This window comes from Paroedura picta, chromosome 2 (assembly GCF_049243985.1).
Source record: "Paroedura picta isolate Pp20150507F chromosome 2, Ppicta_v3.0, whole genome shotgun sequence".
In the NCBI taxonomy this organism is placed as follows: Eukaryota; Metazoa; Chordata; class Lepidosauria; order Squamata; family Gekkonidae; genus Paroedura; species Paroedura picta.
The window spans coordinates 74249409-74272051 of record NC_135370.1 but is presented as its reverse complement, the minus strand read 5'-3'; the positions used below and the strand labels follow the sequence as shown (position 1 = coordinate 74272051).

The following is a 22643-nucleotide window of genomic DNA, read 5'->3' as shown; positions in this document are numbered from 1 at the left end:
CTGCTACAGAGACCCACTAGTCATAATCAGAATTCAGTAAACAAAAAGGGGCATCTGATGAAATTCACCTGCAGCTGCTTCAGAACAAACAAAATAAAGTTATATATTTCCACAAGGTCCTTTCTGCTGGCAGGAAGTAGGGGGGAGGGGAGGATATCATAAAATTTGGTTAGATAGCATTACTATTAGCCACACTGCCCAAAGGAAGCAACTTCATGCCCAGTGGGATTCTAAACTATTTATCCCGATGTCTGCCTATTGTCCAACACTTTTTAGTGGCTCCCAGGCTTGTGCTAAATTCCTGAGAATCTCATATATATCACGCACGATACACATTTCAAACTTTCACCAGGAGGTGGAGAAAACCTTGGGAAAGAAATGATTACACCATGTTTCACGCAAGCTGCAAGGCATATTGTCTGTGAGTTGTAGTTGGTGAATCTCCTGGGAAAGGAGCAGGTGGAGGGGGGAGCAAGTTGCTCAACTCAGGCAGCTTTTTTTTTGGGGGGGGGGTTTGAAAAGTTCTAAGTCTACCTGTCCCATCATCAGCTATCAGCTAGTACTAATAAATGGGAAAATGAGTTTGCTACATAGCAATGGAAGGATCTTAAGCCCTCAAGACTCAAATCTGACAAGAGTCCCAGAATTTCAAACACTTTTTAAAGTTTTAAACAAAATAAACAGTGCCATCTAGGAATGCTTTATACCAGGGGACTACAATTCCCATGAGCCCCTGCCAGCAAATGCATGTCCATGGACATCTGGAGGACCGCAGTTTGACTACCCCTGCTTTACACACACAGGGCAAAATAGTCACCCCACAAAAAAAGCCCAACATGGAAAAACTGAAATATACACTGGGCCAAGAAGGTACAGGGACACAACCATTTTACCCAAACACAGAAGTCATCATCTCCAATTGGCAAGACTGCTGGCTGCACTTGTCGAGACAAAAACTGAATCTGCCTTGTTCAAAACGTAGCCTTTCAGAAAAGCAATGCCTCCTTGCAATTAGGCTCTCAAATCCACAGCATTTCTTAGTCTCCAAGCCTGGGTAACACTTGTATGTAAGAGAACAAAATTTGAGTCCAATGGGACCTTTAAGACCAACAAAGATTTATTCAAGGTGTGAGCTTCTGTGTGCACGCTCACTTCCTCAGACAATGGAGAGCAATGTATGTTATACAATGTATGTCACGTATGTCCTGGCGGACAATGGATGTAGTAGGCTACTATCACATGAGATTAGAAACCTTTTGCATTTTGGCTTTTAGATTTCAATTCAATTCAAATGGAATGAATATACATGCCAGATTGTACATTTGATTTCTTAATGATTTTCTTTCCTACTTTAGCAACATTCAGATGTGAAAGAATGGATTTCAGGGACCATTAATATCTTGCACAGAACCTGTCCATAGTATCACCTTCCTTTACAGCAGCAACCTATGACAAAGGTAAGATTATCCTAGCCACACACCTTTAAAAAAAAAATCTGTGGGCACACGTGTGTATTTTTACCCAAAAGGAAATTTGTTCAAGTTATATTACTTGTTAGTCTTCTAAAGCCTAACTATATGAATAAAACAGCTGTAGAGGCAGAATAAGAGTGATCTTTCAGGGGCTGAAGTCTGTGACCAGTCTTGTCTCTGGCTACAACAAATGTGGAGAGCAGATCACCAGACCTTCCATTTGGAAACAGGAACTTCGGAAAAAACGAACAAAGAGTATCTGAACATGCATAGAGTGTATTTTCTTCAGCGCCTAGCAAACATAATAAGATCGTATACCTCCACAGGGTTAAAGGGGCCGGAAGAGGGGAATCCCCCTTGGTCGAGATGACCCCCAGCCAAGGCCGCCCGGCTATCCCGGCGCAGAGCAGCTGGCTTGGCGCAACCCGCAGCAGGGGCCTGAAGGGAGGATCCCGCCAGCGCCCCTGCAGTGAGCTCGGCCTCCCGAGGGAGCGATAAGCACCGCAGGAGTTACTGCCGCCTGACACTTTAATGGGGCGGCGTCCTAGCCGGCATTAATATTGTGAGGCCTGCAATTCCCCAGAGGCCTTTTGAGGGGGAAGCAACACAACGCCAGGAAAATCAAATAAATAAATCTCGCCTAAACGCCGGCGAGACCGCAGGAGCGCGCCGGGCACTCACCTGATTTCCCCGGTGAGCCAGCACCGGCAATCAGCGCCTTGCTAAAGCGGAGCCGGCGGGGTGATTTATCCCCGCTCGGAAGCTCCGATCGGGATGGCCGGGTGATGCATGGAGCGGGAGCCGGAGCGGAAGGGGAAGCAGCTCAGGAGGCCACCGCTCAATCCCAAATTAATTTGAATATTTTGTCCCATCAAATCTATTTAGTGCCGCGTGTGGCCCACGTCCAAGGAAGATTGATGACTGCTCCGGCCCGGGGGCTTTGATTGCACCTGGCGCGCGGCCCGCTTGGCGCGGGGCCCCAGGCAAGGCCGACCCCCCAGGGAAGAGGAAGGGGGAGGCCGGCAGGAGGGAAGCCCCACGAGCGAGCGAGCGGCGGCTCGGGCCGCGCGGCCAGAAGCAGGAAGAAAGGTCCGCCTGACCCCTCCTGGCTCCCACCCGCAGGGAAACTCCGTAGTCACCACGATTCCTCGGCGGGGTGGTCGTTTAGGAATAAGGTAAAGGTAAAGGTATCCCCTGTGCAAGCACCGAGTCATGTCTGACCCTTGGGGTGACGCCCTCTAGCGTTTTCATGGCAGACTCAATACAGGGTGGTTTGCCAGTGCCTTCCCCAGTCATTACCATTTACCCCCCAGCAAGCTGGGTACTCATTTTACCGACCTCAGAAGGATGGAAGGCTGAGTCAACCTTGAGCCGGCTGCTGGGATTGAACTCCCAGCCTCATGGGCAAAGCTGTCAGACGGCTGCCTTACCACTCTGCGCCACAAGAGGCTCTTCGTTTAGGAATAGTGCGGGCCATTTTCGCGCAAAGACGTGTGTAAGGACGGGAGCCCAGGCAGGCAGAGGACGCCACGGACTGGCCTCAGCTGGGAAGGGAAGGCCAGGGATGCGTAGACAGGGCTAGTCCTTGCCGCACGCTGAGCCAGGCGCTTCTCGGCTGGGTCACATAAGGGGGCCTTGTCACTTGTGCCCTTTCTTTGACACTTTTACAGGCAGAGTCAGCCGGGGTGGCTACACAAAAATGCAAAAGGAAGGCCTGGGATTGTCCTAGAATTAACAACAGATAGCCAGGCTAAGAGATCAGTTCCCCTGAAGAAAACGGAGGCTTCCAAGAGGACACTCTTTCTCACCCCCCCCCCCTAAACTCGCGCTCGAAGCTCCACTCTTTCCACTTCCCGACATCTCCTGGAATTCCAAAGCTGGTGTTGGCAACCCTGTTCTGATCTGAGGGGAAATCCCCTGTTAAACTGCAGGCTGAACTGACACAGGGGAGGGATTTCAGGGCACAGTGACGTGTTCAGCGGTGCCACAGAGACCCTGCGATGCAGAAGTAAATCTCACCAACCAAAGGTTTTCCTTCTCTGCAAGTTTTGTTTTAACCCTAATTTCCTCACATGTATACTTTCCCTTATGTTAAGATATATGTTATTTTTTTAATTTCTTAATTACGCTTTACCAGTTACATGGAAATATTATTTTTCCTTGCCATGGAAAAATAAAGATGGCACCCCATATTAAAGGAAGATGGTTTTGGGGTGGAGGAAGCCATGGATGACACCAGCAGGGATTCTAGACCAGAAAACAGACGTTGTACTTCTGGGGACAGAACAGGATCTGATTTACATAAGCATGGCTCTTCCAAGACTAGATGTCTGTCTGGCCAAACCATTCCATTGGTTAAAACATTCTACAACAGATTCAGGTGCCAGTTTAGCATATTCCTGTTAAATGCTGTGAAGTTACACTGGGCTTTTGGTGACCCCCAACAAGGGGCTACTGAGGCAGAGGAGAAGCGGAGATGGTCGGCTGCTGCAATCCTCTGCAGCAGGGATAGTCAAACTGCAGCCCTCCAGATGTCCATGGACTACCATTCCCATGAGCCCCTGCCAGCAATTGCTGGCAGGGGGCTCATGGGAATGGTAGTCCATGGGCATCTGGAGGGCTGCAGTTTGACTACCCCTGCTCTGCAGTCTTCTTTTGTGGTCTCCCACCCAAGCACTGACCATACTTAGCTTGCAGGCTCTGATGGGACTGGGCTTTTTCATATAGTTGCACATCCCTCACATTCGTTTTGGAATAACCCCAAAAAAGTTTTTTAAATCCCAAATTTAAAAACTCACTGTGACTAGGTTGTGTGCAGCAGCCCCCTGGGAGTATCCTGGCAAATGCCATTTCACAATGCAAAGGATACCAGAGGTGGGCCTTGGTGTGTGCATACTTGCACGCACACACACACACACATGGGAAAGCCCTTCTCGCCTCCTCCCACCTACAGGCAACTGCCACATTTATCACCAGGTGTCGGGTGTTCACAGAGCCGAGAATTTCCCGTCACAACTAATTCCTTGAGTCTCACACTCCACAGGCTCTGCAGTGTTTGTGTAATTATAAGCAGAGAACTTGTTAACCCTTCAGCTGCCCTAAGGGAAGAGAATGCCACAGGCAGTGAAACCTCCAAAGAATGGCCATCTTTATAACCAAGAAGAGAATGAGTAGTCACATCCTGTCTCTCCAGGACCCTCGTCTCGGATTCTGTGGCAATGAGTATTCAGACAAGAGCTGGTTCAGCCTAGTGCAGCTATGTCTCTTCAGGGTTTGGGTTGCAAGGTATTTTAAAAAACCTTCTTGCAGGGTAGTGAATATGGCTCTACTTGGAAGCATGGAAATATCACACATTTATAAAGATATTAATCTTGATAAAGGAAGGATTAAAGTGTGTTAAAGATTATGTAATCCTCATTAATGATGGTACAGTTCCAAACTCATAGATGTATCAGGCAGACATTTAGGGACAAATCTTAAATTTCAGATCCCCATCTTATAATGCTCCAGTAAGAATTTTCCGTGGCATATTCAGACCGCTAGTTCCCAATGACATTTTCCAGCAGGGACAATTTTCTGATATTGAACTTCGATCTAGGCAGCTGCAACAGAATCCCATTAATATACAAATTAATAATGTATAAATTAATAAAACTGTTATGTATTGCTTCTTGCGACTACATTTAAACGATTTTTGAGAATGCGCCCTCCAGCACAGAGTAGAGTTTCTAATCCATTAGTGAACTCTGAGAACAGCACAAGACGATGGTGTTCAATCTGGGGCAATCAATCCTGAGAAAGAAAGACAGTGAGATTCAGAATGTGCACAAACACCTGTGCCCTCCACATTTCCTTAGCATTCACCACCTTTCTAATTATGGCTTCTCACCCTTATTTGCAAGATGTCGATCCCCCCCCCTTGTAGTTTAAAGCAAGTTTTTTTTAAATTCAAACTTGTAGAATATACAGGGTCTGTGTTTACATCACAGCCCCCCACAGAGTCATCAGTAGGTTTAGACTGGAGCCAGTGCATAGGAGCGCACTGTGAAATTGCCTCCAAGATGGCAACTCAACCTGCACATGGTCATTTACTTTTTTTTTTTTAATTCAGCTTGTATACCACCCATCTCCACAAATGGGCTCAGGGCGATTCACAACAATAAGATAAAGCAATCAATAAAACAAAACAGCATAAAATACTAGAATTAACAATTAACTCTCAGCAACTAACAAAGCCCCCAGCCATCTTCCATCTGCCTTGCAGAGTTGATAATATGTGCCAGCAGAGCAAGGAGAGAAGGGAAACAGAGAGGAGGAAAGGCCATATGGTGTTAATCTGCCCTAGCTCCTACCTTAGGAAAAATCTGTTTTATAGGCCCTGTGGAACTGTGATAGCTTCATCAAGGCCCTGATCTCAGACGGCAGTCCATTCCACCAGGCCAAAAAGATCCTGGCTGCAGAGGTCACATCGGTTTCCCCCTTGCCAACTTGGGGGGGGGGGGGAGGGAAGGAGTGGCTCAACAACTGGGCTAGACACTTTCGTCTCAGGCATTATTTGCTCAAGCCATGTTCTCTTCCACAGATGCAAACAGCTGTTTTGTGAATCTGCATGATGAGCAGTTCTCTCCCAAAGACTTTAATGACCTGTCTCTGCCATGAAATCAAATGAATGAAAAAATTAGTGACTGTACTGGGGGTACTGCAGGTGACCTGCTCGCAAGGCAAGGCAAATGGCAGTCTGCAGAGCAAAGTGTCCAACTCCCCATCCAAACCATCACCACCACAGTCTCCATCCACATAGCTGCATGACTGAGCAGACCTCCCTAAACTGAATCTGCTGGGTCCAACTGAAGTCATCCCAGCCATTATCACCAGCACGGTTTGATTCCCCACTCCTCCACATACAGCCAGCTGGGTGACCTTGGGCCAGTCATAGTTCTCTTAGGGATGTTCTCACAGGGGAGTTCTGTTAGAACTCTCTCAGCCCCACCTACCTCACAGGGGAGAAGAAGGAAAGGTTTGTAAGCCACTTTGCAACTCCTTCAGGTAGTGAAAAGCAGGATAAAAAACAGTTCTTTTTCTTCTTCTCTCAACCAGTGGCATTCCCAGTCTAGAGGGAAGTGTGTGCGCACATTTCATCCTAAACAGAGTTACACGTTACTAAGCCCATTGGGGTCCATGGGATTACAGGGATACAATTCTGCTGAGAGTGGTGCTGCCAGAAGCTAAGGAAGTATATGCCTGGGTTTGCAAGTTCTTGGTTCATACCCTTTTCTCTCCCCCCACCCCCACTTTTCATTGTTCTATACACTCCCTATGCTGTCTTAATGATTGGGGAGAGAATATAGCAGAACTGCTCGTGTCCCCATAGCAAGACACAGGGGCTTTTCGCACACCTTCAAAATCGCACAATGGTTGCCAATTGAAAACGCTACTGATTTGCCATTATGCACAACATCGTTGACAATCTGCCACACACTTGAAACCGATCCGCAAAAAGCGCTTCCTTGTAGCGCTTTCAGGGAAATCCCCAAAAGTGGATTCACCCTCCGGAAAGCGCTACACTCCTGCAACCAATCTGCAACACTAGCGGGAAAGTTCTGTGCGTTACCATTGTTGTGGTTTCTACAAAGTCCCTCCCCCTGGCTCTCTCCTCTGATCTTCCGGCGAAGCGATCGCCATTTTTTTTTCTCCGAGCGAGCGAAGTTCAACCCACCAGCAAGCCTGTTTAGAGGCTTCCCCGGCTTCAGTTCCTCCCCAGAGCTGTTTATTCACTAAGCACAAACAACAGACAAGCCCGTTTGCTGATGTATTTTCCCTTTATTTTTTACACTGTTTTCGGCCGAAAATCGGGCCCGTGAGGGGGGGGGATTTTTTTTTCACTTGGGGGGAGCGTGGCAACGATGAAACGACAGCTCAAACACACCTGCCAGCTGATGGGTCTCTCTGTTGCAACGAATCAACACATATTCGTTGCAATGGGTGTATTTTTTTTTTAACCTTTCTTAAAGGGAAAGGGGCTGTTTGGGAGCATGCTAACGGCTGCCCATTGGCTGCTTGACGGTCAGGGGCGGGACGAGCTTGGCAATAGCACTTCCTGTCTAGCGATTTTTGCTGAGACCGGAAGCTTGTGGGAAACGATAGAAACGCAACTGGATTCCACTACAAAGTCAGGTATGCATAATGACGAATTGCACTATTTTAAATGGCGATTTTTCGTTCAGCAAACAATTTGCTACAAGGATCCCAGTGCGGAAAGCCCCACAGTCAAGTCTCCATAACAATGGACACATCAGTCTGATTTAACGGAACATCCACCATGTATAAAATGGCCACTAAACAGGGTCAAAAGGTTCTGGAAATTAAAGGATAACAGACATTAAAAGTGGAAAGGTGGGGAGGGTAAAAATTTTTGGCATTGTGGAAGAACAAAGGTGTTGAAATTCTAAGCAAGGCTTGCCTGGCATTAGGCAGGACAAAGCATTGGATTTGGAGATGCCTTCAAAAGGAAACAAATTTGTTTCTGGGGAAGGACAGGGTATAAATGTAGTTGAGGATGCGGAGAGCAATGAGTAGATTACGCCATCGCTATTGCCATTACTGTAAATTATCGGATTTTATTGTCATTTTATGGTTTTAGGGGACGGGGTTATATAAGCCGCCTCGAGCCTTCGGGGGGAGGCGGGGTATAAATATAAATATAATAATAATAATAATAAAAATAAATATTTGACGCTATGGGGGATACTGTTTGACTTTTCAGATGTAATGTATCTCTGAGTCCTCGGTTTGAGAAAATTAATTTTGTTTTACTTTGTTGTTTTTATGTTTTTGTATATGTATTTTAGCCCAAGCTTTGCCTATAATCATTATAATTGTTAATTGCATTTATGTTTTGCCTCTCTTACATGTATACAAGAGGTTCCCATCTAGGCACCTCACAAATCCACATCTGCCTAGCATCAGCAGGGTTACTGCATCATGTGCTTTCCAACAGTGCCCTGGGATCATGAGTGAGCTTTTCTGCCATCCTGCAGTTTTGTGAGCTGTGGGCTGTGGCAAGGGTTGGTGATATGGAGTGCACAATTTAGAATAAGTTTGACAATGGGACCTTTCAAGAAATATGACCCGGGAAGATTTTGACCTTCAGAGGGCCCTGGCGAGAAAGTCCTGAGATACAAAGGGCCATACATTTGTTCTAGGTAACAACTAGAGGATTCTGCCCATCCCTTATTTTCGGCATCAGACCTTTAGCGAAGATGGAGCCTGCAAGGCAGCATGCAAGCCAGGTGGTTTTCTTTGCCTGCCCTGGAACCATTTGACATCAGTAGATGCCTCTGATGAAGGCAGCTTTCCCTACACTGGATGACAAGAGCTCAAAGGAGCAGAGAGGAACATGAGGACTGACAGAACTTCCTAGAGGCTTTCTTCTAACCCCAGTGCTGCAACAGGAATAAGTTTAATTGCTGATTTAATTGTAAATCTCCTAGACACCCTGCCTCTCATAAGTCAGGCATTCTGTAGGGACACAATGCAACCCTTTCCATTCCACAATTCCCAGTCATACCATTGCAAGGCTTTTGCTAGGTTGTTCCCATACGTGGAAGCATGAGCCAGAAATACAGTTGCCAATCTCCAGGTTGTACCTGATTACAACTGATTTCCAGCCAATCAAGATTGGCTCTCCTGGAGAAATTTGCTGCTTTGGAGGATGGACTGTATGCCGTTATACCCCACAGAGATCCATCCCCTCTCCAAGCCAGACTGGCCAGGGATTTTGCTTTTGGGGGGGGGGCATCATCTGGGCATGGAATTGGGGTCACTGTGGGAGGGGGCAGGGACTTGTGAATTTCCTGCATTGTGCAGGGGGTTGGACTAGATGATCCTGGAGATCCCTTCCAACTCTGATTCTATAATTCTAAGAACATGCCCTGAATCTCAAAGGGGGCTGAGCAGGTAATAGTTTGGAAAACTGATGGGGTCTGCAGCTTCCAAAGACACAGTACCTTCTGCAGACACAAAAGGGATAGTGGCTAGTGGGAATTAGCTAAAGAGGGTTGGAACAGGCTTACTGTAACCTTGAGGTCACGGGCTCTACAGTGATACCAACCCACTTAACTAAATGTGGGAGAAGAGGCAGCAGGCCACTGACTGAGTTCCTTCTCTCCAGAAGTGCTGAATGCCTCTCTGCTCAGCTAGGAGATACTGAAGCTGGCCTGGGGACATAGCTTTTCAGAGCACAGAAGGAACCACTTGCCATGTATATGGGTTGGGGGTTACTGGTCACAGTGGTAGCCCACTCTTCTTCTGACGAACTCAAGGTGGCGTATTTGGCACTTACCCCCATTTTATCCTCACAAGGGAGTCTCTGTGGTAGGCCAGGCTGGGATTGTGCAACTGGGTCAACTTTATGGCTGAGAAGGAAGTTGTACGCAGTTCTACTGCCAGTCTGATATTGTCCCCATATTGGCTCTCAAAACACAGGGAAGCCTCCAGAAATAGAGGGGTGGTTCTTCCCTGGGATATACTGGATTTGGAGTGGAGTCATATCTCATTTTAAAAGTTCAGACTGGATTATTTAATATGAGAAGTAAACGTAATGGTATTAACATATCAGTTTTTTTCTATGGTTTCAATGGGAAACACATGTCTGGATATATTCTGGATAATAGTGCCTGCTCCCTCATGAAAATGAAATCCTCAGGTTTTAGTTTTCTTACCCAAGGGAATCCCCTCACAAATATTGGGAGATAGGAGAAAGTGGCATTGTTCCAAAGGCAATAAAATTCAACTCACAGTGTTGGCATTGGGAAGCATGAACTGGTATATAAGTACCCAGGAGCCTGAACTGGTGTGTATGGGCTGTGTTGTAATTTTTCCCCAATGGAGCATGAAGGCAAAGAGAATGAAACTCTGTCATCTCCACCAGTTTACTTCACCTTGCCTTTCTCTATTTCTTCCAGCATTTTTCTCTCAGCCAAGGTGATTTCTTCTAGTATTGTAGCCTGGGCAGGATTTAGCTCCTCTGACCCATGCATTCTTGTTTCCCCACCCTCTGTTTTCTGTACACATGAACAGGAGATTGCTTGTATTTCCCCTCTTACCAGGGCTAATAGCATTTTGGAGGGTGATGGATTTGGAATTGGAGTGGTTGCTTCATTCTAAATGAATTTACGCCCAGAAATGTGTTTCTTATTGAAGCCACTGCTTCTACTTTTGTACAAATATATACAAATTAATCAATAAACTAAATATTTCCCCAAGTCTGATTGTGAAGTAGGTAAGCTGTCTGTTATGGGGTGGGGGACATAGCATCAACCTTTATTCTGATCCAGTCTTGGCAGCGATTCCTGCCTGTTGCTCTGGACAAGCTCATTGCAGGGCATGCGAACTGGCTGGTATTGCTACACGTCCCAGCTGGGTAATTATAACCTCTGTGCCTGTATCCCCATCTGCCCTGCCTGTCTGCCATCAGATACAAGTGCAGCACTTCCCGTCCACCTAGCCAAGCACAAGTACATCCACAGGTGACTGAGTAGCTCTGAGTAGCATCAGAAAGCCTTCCCCAAGCCAGAGATATAGAGCAATAATCAGCAGAAAATGGAAATGCTGACCGCAAAAATGCCAACAGGATACTTCTTCAGAAACTCTTCCAGTCAGTCAGAGTCTTTGGTCACAAATCTTTATTGCTGCAGAGTCATTCTTTTCTCTTGCTGCTCACCGTTCCTCCTTCCTGTTCAATTAAACCCAATAACAAGGTATCATATAACCATCGGATCTGATGTCTTGTAATGGCTCCCAAAACTGGAACTAATTTTGTTTGAATTAGGAATGGATATTCTAAATGGGAGTGGTTTGGGTCGGATATTCATTACTCAATTTCTGGCTGCATAGCCCTACTTGATGCTTTGGGGGCTAGAGAGAACATACACACCAGAACCAAAAAGTGTCTCAGAAGGGAGAATCATGAGGCTCACAGCAGGGCCTGGGATGTGATGCTGTTGGCCAGCAATTTGGTATGCATACATGCCCTTCCTTCAAATGGACTGCACATGCATGTGCCTCCTTCAAATGGACTGACAGGGAAATGGTATGCCCCAGTGTACACGCAGAGTTTCTTTGCCTGACAGCCCTGCCAGGTCTAGTTCAGCCGCTCCCTGTGGATGAGGCTGGCTTCCATTAAATCAATCTCGGAGATGGGTTCCAGGAGGTCCTTCTGTGTCCCGCTAGGAGCAAACGTCAGCTTGCGTTAGCATTCAGTGGTGACTTCTCCCATAGTGGGGAGCACCAGGTCGGGCCTGACATCTCTATCATGCTGCCAGCTTGACAAGCATTCTGATCAGAAGGGAAAGGTGACAAACCCTCAGGGAGATGCGGGCAGAGTTCTTCCAGACTCTTGGTGCTCCCAGGCACCAATTTCATCCCTGGAGAAACCATCAACAAAAGGGACGCTGCGCTGGCTGATGAACTGGAATCGGCCTTGTCTTCAGAGTATCTGTATGCATCATAAAGCTTGTGGCAGGTTTGCGAGGGATGAGGAGAGGGGGAGGGGAATGTCAGGAAACACACACACACACACACATCAACAGCCCCAAAACTTATCATCTGTAGCAGCTGAGCCTTTGGTATCACCAAATGTTTTTGGAGGAGAAGATCCATAACCCCAATCATGCCCCACATTACTAAAACAAGCACACTCCATCAGAGATCATACGGAAAAAGCCATCCAAACACCACCGTAAAATTGGCTTAAAATAGGTACTATTCCCTCCAATCACACACCTTGCTATTACTCATCAGAACAAAACAACACCGGGCTACGTTCTATGTTATCATGACAGATCCTGAAATAAATCTTGCCTTCATCCCGCCACTCCACACACACACGCCAAAATGGAATATTACGTCTGAACTGGATATTCAAAGTCAGTGCCCCACAGAGCAGGACCTAGCTTTTTGAAACAAAACAAGACCTTGTCAGAAAATTCAGCACAAAAACTGCTCTTGCTCCTGCACTGAAACAATTACCTACACCCCAGACAATAAACTTAAATTACAAGAAACCTACATTTGTAAGCTCTACACAAGCTGAGTTCCTGATACAATATCTCAGTTGCAACTGTGTGGGTGAAACCAAACAACCCTCGAGAACATAAACAAGAACAGCCCACGGCTTGTGTGCAAACACATTCCCCTCCAGTATTCATATTGTTTCATTCCCTGTCCAGAAAGGAAACAAGTATAAATACTTCTAAGTAATAGGTTTGAGAATTTAAATTCCTAACCCTGCTGGATTCCACAAGCAATGGGCTGAAATCCGTCTTCCACTTATTGAACCATTGTTTCTCCACCTCCGCCAATCCCCATTTCAGCCCACCAGTGCCCACTTACAATGGATTTTAAAGCCAGTATATTCAGTCCAGAAGAGACATATCTTGCCCTCAATTGCCTGTATCCCTCTGCCATTATAGCTGTATACGTGAGTTCATTGCCTGCAAGACTGGATGAGTTGTGGTACTGAACGTGGTGGGTACAGCTTGCACTAAGTACAGCTCACACTATGTGATTGCATCATGCAGTGCTACAAGAAACCCTTGTACACTTGTACAGTGCACATGTAACATCTGCATCAAGCCTTTGAACAAGGCATAAATGCATACATCATGAAGGCTGTGCACCTCCTTGTGTACCTGCTGTGTATGTGCATATGTACCTGTGTGCACCAGACTTGCTTTTATGAACAGGATAGGTAGCTGCGTTTAGTGTTCTTGGGAACCCATTCCCTTTCCCTGCATGGAACTCATTGCTACCTCAGATATTCCTTAACTGGCATGCGCCAGCATTTCTGTAGAAGCAGTCGAGAGTCCAATTAAAGGCCCATTGTTGGGATTAATAGCTATGCCAGGCTCCCACACCACCCCCTCCCTGGGCACAATAGAGGAGCGTGAGCGAAGGCTATTGAGGGACGTTCAAGCGTGGAGAGCTACTTGAATTCTGTATGGATGCACAAGTGCTTTTCATACCCATCCTAAGCTTCAGGCCAGCCCCCAAATCTTGCCCCAGGCATCTGCCACATCCAGGCAGTGAGCCTCAGGTCAGCATTGTGAGGGTGAAACTATGGGATGGACCATTGGCCCAGGGCAATGCACGCCCAAGCAGAGACTTCCACAAGTTCGTCAGGGTGTTTGATGTGTCCTTTGACATGCCCCTAAAGGACTGACCCTTTGATCTTCTTAGTCAAGGGACATTTGAACTATATTAAGCTTTTGACCCTTGCCACATGAAAATATTCATTTCTATACTCAGATAGTAGCAGATGGAGACATCTCATCGGAAGGTGCTGGGTCCGACCTTTAAAACCATGAACAGCTGGGTCCAAAGTCCCAGAAGGATCATCTTAAACCAACATTCCTTCTCATGCTGCAAGATCCAAAGGAGCTTTAATGCAGAAATCCACACTGCCTCAGATTCACTGAGCAGGCCTATGTGGGTGTGTGCACAGCCCTTCTGGGGACAGATCCTTAATTCTGGAACACCCTTCCCCAAGAGCTTGACCACACCCCCATTCCATAGGATTCTATGCTTTCATTGAGTGTTATCTGTCCTGATCAGTGCAGTCTGGATTTTGTTCCTGTTTGCAATAATAATCTGCATTTTGTTTAAATTTGCAAACTGCTTTAAACTTGTTTTCCTCCTAGAAAAGCAGCATACAAACCATATAAATATAAAAGCACAAGAAATTGGTGTTTGTCAGTTTTGAAACACAAGACCAAAGTGATGCTTTCCAGTGGGGAACTAGAGAGTTATTTTGCTTTTTATATTTTGCTTTAAAAAATTAAAAGGAAGGAAGCAAGAATCCAAACTATTAGGATATTTCATTAATAGAACAGAATTTGCCCAATCATAGAAGTGTGATACTGAGTGCAGCGAATAAATCTTCCAAGAAGTATTTTGCAAAAAGGAATAAACTTACATTTATTCAAGTAGATCCAGGTCACATTCAGGTTGCAGTCAACAGAAGAGAAAGAAGCCTAATCCAGAGTACTTTTCCTGTCACAAATGGCCAGCTTCTCTGGCATCCTGTGTGTGGAAGCATGAGGGCATTGAAATGTGTCTCCATAGAAGGCCAGGTGCTGAGAGAGAGGGCAGCTCCCAGCGTAAGACAAAGAGAGCATGGAGACACACAGGAGTGATGTAGCGTCCCCCAATGTCCAGGCATGCTGAGTCACTCACTCCAACACAAACCCATGAGCAGCTTAGATGCCGTTAGAGCTGATCACATCAGAGAAACTGTATGTTAATTTAGGGATGTGGGAGAAAACATATCAACAAATATGCAGAATTCCCTGGTAGGACTCAGCATGGGTGCATCACACACACATTCCCAGTAAATGTCAACTTTTTACCAGTTCCAGGTCCTGTGCTTTTAACGGCCACCCAATCCCTAAATATTGACAGGTGATGATGTTTTATCTCCAGGCCTTGCAATGCATTGCCTGCTGATTTTTACAGCTTCTGTTAAAGGCATTGGATCCCCCCCCCCCCTTTCAGCTGGTTAGCAGCCCTTCCAGTAAATTGCCCTGGGGGAAGTGTTGTGTTGTCCACTCATTTGCTTAAATTTACACCCATTTGAGAAGTGCCCATTGCTTAAAGGCTGATCTGCATAAACTGTGCAGCTGAGTCTTATGTACAAAAGTGAGGGCTGGAAATTAGATTGGTCTGAAAATTGCCAGGCGGCATCCCTCATTCCAAGGCCTTCTTGGTGAGGTTGGAAACAGAGAAGCAGCTGGGGATGGTCCTATCTATTACAGTTCACATGCCCACACAATTTATTTTGGGAACTGGGGAAATCACATCCACCCTTCAAATCATGCACTTTGCCAAGTTCCTCCCTTTGCTTTTCTTCAGGCCCCCTGGGGAGAAGATGCTGACGCCACCACCCTGCATGGGGGAATTGAATGCTTGATGCTTTTGTGGAAGATGCTGGCTCAGCATTCTCCTCCCTGCTGCAGCCAGGAGATGGGGGGGAGACGCCAGCGGTGGGGGCATATGGCCCCTATGGAGCTATCTTTTCCAGATGGCAAGGACCGTTAGCATGGTTCCCGCACACTCAGAGTCATAAACTTTATGGGGCTCATCAGTTAGGGTAATGGGAGCTGTTAAAGTCGCGCAGTTTAAGCAAACTCTCCTTACTGGAGCCCGAGGAGCCAGGACAGGCGCACTTTTGCACAAACAAGCTGGTTTCTCCGCTTGGTGACATGGCCAAAATCATTTGCTCCTCTGTTCAGTTGTGGGGCACCAGCTCATCTCCAGGGAAGGCACCAGTTGTGTGATCCTCACAGAAGGCATTACAAAATCCACACAATGGCTTTCAGTTTGACCAACCAAATTGATGCAAAATGTTATGCAGCCTTTTGAACTAACTAGGCCTTTTGAACTAACCTGTTCAACAGGCTAGAGGTTAAAAAGCTGATTCTCCAGGCCATGCTACTAAAGGTCTGATCTTGCAGGTATCATCTGAGGGGTGCAAGCAGGCAGTGAATGTAACTTTATTGCTGGTGTCTACAGTTTAGCAGCCTCTGTTGGCACTACCTGTCTGTGCCAATTGTGGTACCTGTAATTTGCAATTGAAGTCTACTGAAATCATATTTTTATTTTAGGATTAAGGCAGCTTCCTTGAAGTACAGGCAACTGAGGTATCCATCAATAATAATACAAAACAACAGAGACCAAAAATACATCCAATAAACCAGCAAAAAAAGATATTAGAAGAAGCTGTCACTAGTAATTTCCTCGTGATTGTACCTCTGAGTAAACAGGATGACATTCACCTGAAGACCCCAAAATGGTAATATAGATATGCAAACTCAGGGCTTGTTGTTGTTTTTGTTGTTAGAGTTTAAATGTGCAAAGGAGTAGAGCACTGGATGCTTAAAGAGTAAATAGTTTTAGTGAATTGAAACAACTTTGGACAGAGAGTTTCTTAGCAGTCTAACTGGCTAGCTGTTCTTCATCTGAAGGCAAATAGTCAGAAGCGGCCGCTCGCGCCTGAAGCAGCCAGCGCATCAACACCCGCGCCTCCCCTCACCAGTGCCTCCCCTGACCAGGCGCTGGCCGCTTCGGGTGCAAGTGGCCGCTTCAGAAGCCCAACCCTAGGCAGAAATTATTATTATTATTATTAATTATTATTATATTTATATTTATACCCCGCCTCCCCCCGAAGGCTCGAGGCGGCTTACATAAACCCGTCCCCTAAAACCATAAAATGACAATAAAAACCAATGATTTACAATAATTGTAACAGCGATGGCGTAGCCTACTCATTTGCTCTCCGCATCCTCATCTACGGTGGGGGGTGACGCTCTCTACCACCAGTTTGTGAGGGGGGGGCTGATCTTCTTTCCGCCCGGCCTCAGTTATAAGCCTGGCGGAAGAGCTCCGTCTTACAGGCCCTGCGGAATGCTGGTAATTCCCGCAGGGCCCTCAGCTCTTCCGGGAGCTCATTCCACCAGGTTGGGGCCAGGACCGAAAAGGCCCTGGCCCTAGTCGAGGCCAGGCGGGCTTCCTTGGGGCCGGGAACGACCAGTAGGTTAGCCCCCGCAGAGCGTAAAGCCCTGCGGGGGATATAGGGCAAAAGGCGGTCCCTCATATATGCTGGGCCTAGACCACGGATGGCCTTGAAGGTCAAAACCAAAACCTTGAACCTGATCCGGAAGGTGACCGGTAACCAATGCAGCTGCCTCAGAACTGGCTGGATGTGAGCCCTCCATGGTGTAGCTGTGAGGACTCTAGCAGCCGCATTTTGGACGAGTTGCAGTTTCCGGAACAAGCCCAGAGGCAGGCCAGTGTAGAGCGAGTTACAGAAATCTAGTCTAGAGGTGACCGTCGCATGGATCACTGTGGCCAGGTGTTCAGAGGACAGATAGGGCGCTAGTAGCCGAGCCTGGCGAAGATGGAAAAATGCCCGGCTAGCTACCTGTTTAACCTGTGCCTCGAGTGTTAGTGAGGCATTGATGGTCACCCCTAAATTCCTGGCCTGAGATGCGATATTAAGTTGCGTCCCGGCCAGAAAGGGTAAGCGCGCTTCCTGATCTGCCCCCCTACGGCCCAACCACAGAACCTCCGTCTTGGAGGGGTTGAGTTTCAGGCGACTCTGCTCGAGCCATCCAGCTACGGCTTCCAAACATCTGGCAAATGGATCTGGGGGGGAGTCCGGGTGGCCATCCATGAGGAGAAAGAGCTGGGTGTCATCAGCGTACTGGTGGCAACCCAGCCCATAGCTCCGTACCAGTTGAGCCAGAGGGTGCATAAAGATGTTAAATAATGTAGGAGAGAGCACCGAGCCCTGTGGGACCCCACAAGGGAGCCGGTAAGGGCCCGATACTTCCTCTCCCACGGCTACCCTCTGTGTCCGGTTTTGGAGGAAGGAGCGTATCCAGCGTAACGCTGTACCCCTTATCCCCGTACCGGCAAGGCGGCTCGCTAGCAGCTCGTGATCGACCACGTCAAACGCGGCCGACAGATCTAAAAGAACTAGCACAGCAGAGCCACCTCGGTCAAGCTGGCGACGAAGGTCATCCAACAAGGAGACCAACACAGTCTCCACCCCATGACCAGGGCGGAAGCCAGACTGGTATGGATCGAGTCCCCAATTGAGCCAATCAGGACACAGGAGGAGATTACTTGAAAAAACCAAGAAGTTCCTGAACTAAATATCCCAATTACACATCTCCTCCGATGCCCCCTGTGGTATATTCTTCATATATGCTGTTGAATGATGCACATACTACAGATCCTGCATACATATACGTAAAGGTATCCCCTGTGCCAGCACCGAGTCATGTCTGACCCTTGGGGTGATGCCCTCTAGCACAGTGGTCCACAACCTTTTTAAGGCTGCTGACCGGTGCGGGGGAGGGCGATCAGCCACATGCGCGAAACTGCCATGCATGCTTGTTTGCGGCTGTGTATGGCGCAAACGCGCATGCGTGGCACTGCCGCGCGTGCGCGCATGCACACATGCGCTGGCAGCAACTCTTCCCTCTCCCCCCCCCCCCGCAAAAAGAAGCTTGCTGGACCGCAAGCTAATTGGCCGCTTTGGTGGCTGATTTGCTTGCGTCCTGGGAAGTTTCTGACTGCAGGGGGGGGCGGGGAGAGAGAGCCGCGGCCCGGGGCCAGGGCCTTCGCGGCCTGGCACCGGGCTGCGGCCTGGTGGTTGGGGACCACTGCTCTAGGGTTTTCTGGGCAGACTCAATATGGGGTGGTTTGCCATTCCCTTCCCCAGTCATTACCGTTTTACCCCCCAGCAATCTGGCTACTCATTTTACTGACCTCGGAAGGATGGAAGGCTGCGTCAACCTTGACCCGGCTGCTGGGATTGAACTCCCAGCCTCACGGTCAGAGCTTCAGACAGCTGCCTTACCACCCTGTGCCACAAGAGGCTCATATATACATATACATATACATATACATATACATATACATATACATATACATATACATATACATATACATATACATATACATATACATATACATATACATACACATACACATACACATACACATACACATACACATACACATACAAAAAGGTAAAGGTATCCCCTGTGCAAGCCCTGACCCTTGGGGTGTCACCCTCTAGCATTTTCATGGCAGACTCGAACTCCCAGCTCATGGGCAGAGCTTTCAGGCTCCATGTCTGCTGCCTTACCACTCTGCGCCACAAGAGGCTCTTTATACATATACATATACATATACATATACATATACATATACATATACATATACATATACATATACATATACATATACATGCACATGCACATGCACATGCACATGCACATGCACATGCACATGCACATGCACATGCACATGCACATGCACATATAAAAAGGTAAAGGTATCCCCTGTGCAAGCCCTGACCCTTGGGGTGTCGCCCTCTAGCATTTTCATGGCAGACTCGAACTCCCAGCTCATGGGCAGAGCTTTCAGGCTCCATGTCTGCTGCCTTACCACTCTGCGCCACAAGAGGCTCTTACATAGAAGAAGAAGAAGAAGAGTTGGTTCTTATATGCCGCTTTTCCCTACCCGAAGGAGGCTCAAAGCGGCTTACAGTCGCCTTCCCATTCCTCCCCCCACAACAGACACCCCGTGGGGTGGGTGAGGCTGAGAGAGCGCTGATATCACTGCCTGGTCAGAACAGTTTTATCAGTGCCGTGGCGAGCCCAAGGTCACCCAGCTGGTTGCATGTGGGGGAGCGCAGAAACGAACCTGGCATGCCAGATTACAAGTCCGCACTCCTAACCACTACACCAAACATATACATATACATATACATATACATATACATATACATATACATATACATATACATATACATATACATATACATATACATATACATATACATATACATAAATTAGATTTGTTTTCTGCCACTCCCATCACTGGCTCACAATGGTTCAAAACCCATACACACAATAAAACACATCATAATAAAACCACATGCATAAAAACACCAATATATAATAACATCCTAATAAAGACCCAAAATTCCAATTTCTCACAAGAAGACAGTGGTATATTATACAATCTAGCAGAAAAAAAAAACATTCCTTCAAACTCTGAATGGACCAGAACCACCAGAGATGGAATAGCAAGGATGGTTCAGCAGTGATTCTAGGTCAGTCTAGTACTGAACCTAGAAAACCAGGGATGAAAAGGTGTGAAATATCCCCAGTACTAACCAAACATTGAGGCCACATAATATATTTCTGGTAAGGCCTTGGAGGTGGAGTGTGTCTCATGGCTTAAGTACCACTTAGCGCTTAACACCCGCCCGAGTGCCTCCTCCTCCAACCGGCTTGCCTGTCTGTCCAGCAGCCAGCTAATGACCTTCCACCCCCACCCCTGACCACCCCCTCTTCCTTCCACTTCCCTCTGAGGTTCAGAGGCTGGAGATCCCTGCTGCGTGAGAGCTGCCCCTGCCGGTGAGTTTCCTTCCTGGGAGGCTCCAGCCTGCAGCCTTTCCAGGTCCTGGGGGGAGGGAGAGGCCATCCACAGAGTTCTTCTACCTTCCACCCCACCCCAATATAGCACCCATTGTAATCCTGAATTAAATGGGCTTGGCTCCTAGTGTCTTGAATAAAACTTTGTTGGTCTTTAAGGTGCCACCAGACTCTAAATTTGTACTTTAAAGATGAAATAATTTTTTTTGGGGGGGGGGTCAAGCCTGTTCAGGAAAAAGGCGAAAAAGAAGAGGTAGGGAAATGATGCCATTTCTGGCTTGCCCTGCAAAAAGAAGGGCAGGACAAAGGCAAGCTGAATAAAAAAAACAATAAATGCTTTGCCACAAATACTTTCAGGGAAATCCGGGGGGGGGGGGGCAGAACGTGATCTTAATGCAATCAGAAAGAAAGAAAAATAGACCACAAGAAATCATATCTCTGGTATCCTACATCTAGTTCCATGGTTGGGAGGATTAGATGGCTTCCTAAGAGTTAGGAACACACATTAGGTGGTCATTCCGAATGGATTTTAATCACTTAATGGAGATAAACAGCTGACAAATGATTTGAGGAATAAAAAAGAGTTGTTTAGGAAATGGAAGGAAGGCCTTATTACCAAGGATGAGTATAAACAAATAACCAATGATTGTCGGGACAGTGTTAGAAAAGCTAAAGCTCAATATGAGCTTAGGCTAGCAAGAAGTGCTAAACATAGCAAAAAAAGAGTTCTTTAGTTATATTTCAAGTAAGAGAAGAGTAGGGACTCTGCAGGACCACTGCAAGGACAAGAAATTGAAATTGTAACAGATGATGAAGAGAGGGCTGAACTGCTTAACTCTTATTTCTCCTCAGACTTCTCTTGTGAGGGAAATAGTGCTCAATGTAGCAAAAATATAACACAACATGGGGGATGGGAATGGTGGCCTAGGATCACTGTGGGGGCAGTCCATAAACACCTAGTTTCTTTAAATGAAACAAAGTCTTCTGGACCAGATGAACTGAATCCAAGTGTATCAAAAGAACTTGTAGATGTCATCTCTGAACCTCTGTCCATCATTTTTGACACTTCTTGGAGTTGAGGTGCCAGATGATTGGAGGTGGGCGAATGTTGTCCCCATCTTCAAGAAAGGGAAAAAGGAGGATCCGGGTAACTACCGACCTGTCAGCTTGACATCTGGAGTTGGCAAAATTTTGGAACAAATAATCAGACAGTCGTTGAGCAGTTGGAACAGAGAGCTGTAATATCTAAGACTCAGTACGGGTTTCTCAAGAACAAGTCATATCAGACCAACCTTATCTCTTTTTTCAAGAAAGCGACTACCTTGCTGGATCAGGGAACATAGGTTATCTGGATTTCAGTAAAGCTTTTGATAAGGATCCTCATGATATTCCTGTTGAGAAGTTGGTAAAATGCAGTATGGATCCTAATTCTGTCAGGTGGATCGATAACTGGTTGACAGATCATACCCAAAGGGTACTTGTTAATGGTTCAGCATCCTCTTGGAGAAGAGTGACAAGTGGAGTCCCCAAGGATCTGTCCTGGGGCCTTTGTTGTTCAACAGATTTATTAATGATTTGGATGAGGGATTAGAGGGGATACTTATTAAATTTGCAGATGATACTAAACTGGGAGGGATAGCAAACACAACAGAAAACAAGATGATTTTGATAGGCTCAAGAAGTGGGCTAAACTGAATAAAAGGAAATTCAATAGGGACAAACGTAAAGTTCTGCATTTAGGTAGGAAAAACCATAGACACCAATATAAGATGGGGGAGACTTGCCTTTGCAGTAGTATGTGTAAAAAGGATCTAGGAGTCTTAGTAGACCATACATTGAACATGAGTCAGCAGTGTGACTTGGTGGCTAAAAAGGCAAATGGGATTTTGGGCTGTATTAAATGAAGAAGGGGACGACAGAGAATGAGGTGGCTGGATGGAGTCACTGAAGCAGTCGGTGCAAACTTAAATGGACTCCAGGGAATGGTAGAGGACAGGAAGGCCTGGAGGATCATTGTACATGGAGTCGCGATGGGTTGGACACGACTTCGCACATAACAACAACAAAATGAAGTATCATGTCGAGATCACAAGAGGTGATGGTACCACTTTACTGTTCTCTGGTTTGGCCTCACTTTGAATGTTGCATTCACCTTTGGGCA

At 46.7% G+C, this 22643-nt stretch overlaps 1 protein-coding gene and 2 long non-coding RNA genes across 6 annotated transcripts in view; all 3 read right to left on the bottom strand.

Annotated features, from left to right (window-relative positions):
• The window catches only part of LOC143829622 (uncharacterized), a 72491-nt gene extending 69941 nt beyond the window's left edge, over nt 1-2550 (bottom strand). For both annotated transcript variants that reach the window (XR_013228198.1, XR_013228197.1), the window contains exon 1: nt 2154-2550. This is a non-coding gene — a long non-coding RNA (uncharacterized LOC143829622). The remainder of the gene's footprint in view (nt 1-2153) is intronic.
• ASIC4 (acid sensing ion channel subunit family member 4) overlaps nt 1-22643 on the bottom strand; it is a 248046-nt gene that overhangs the window by 172859 nt on the left and 52544 nt on the right. The window lies entirely within an intron of this gene.
• LOC143829621 (uncharacterized) lies at nt 4826-14900 on the bottom strand. Its single transcript, XR_013228196.1, has 2 exons — nt 14446-14900; nt 4826-5264 (listed from the first exon to the last, which is right to left on the bottom strand). It is a non-coding gene; the product is annotated as an uncharacterized LOC143829621 (long non-coding RNA).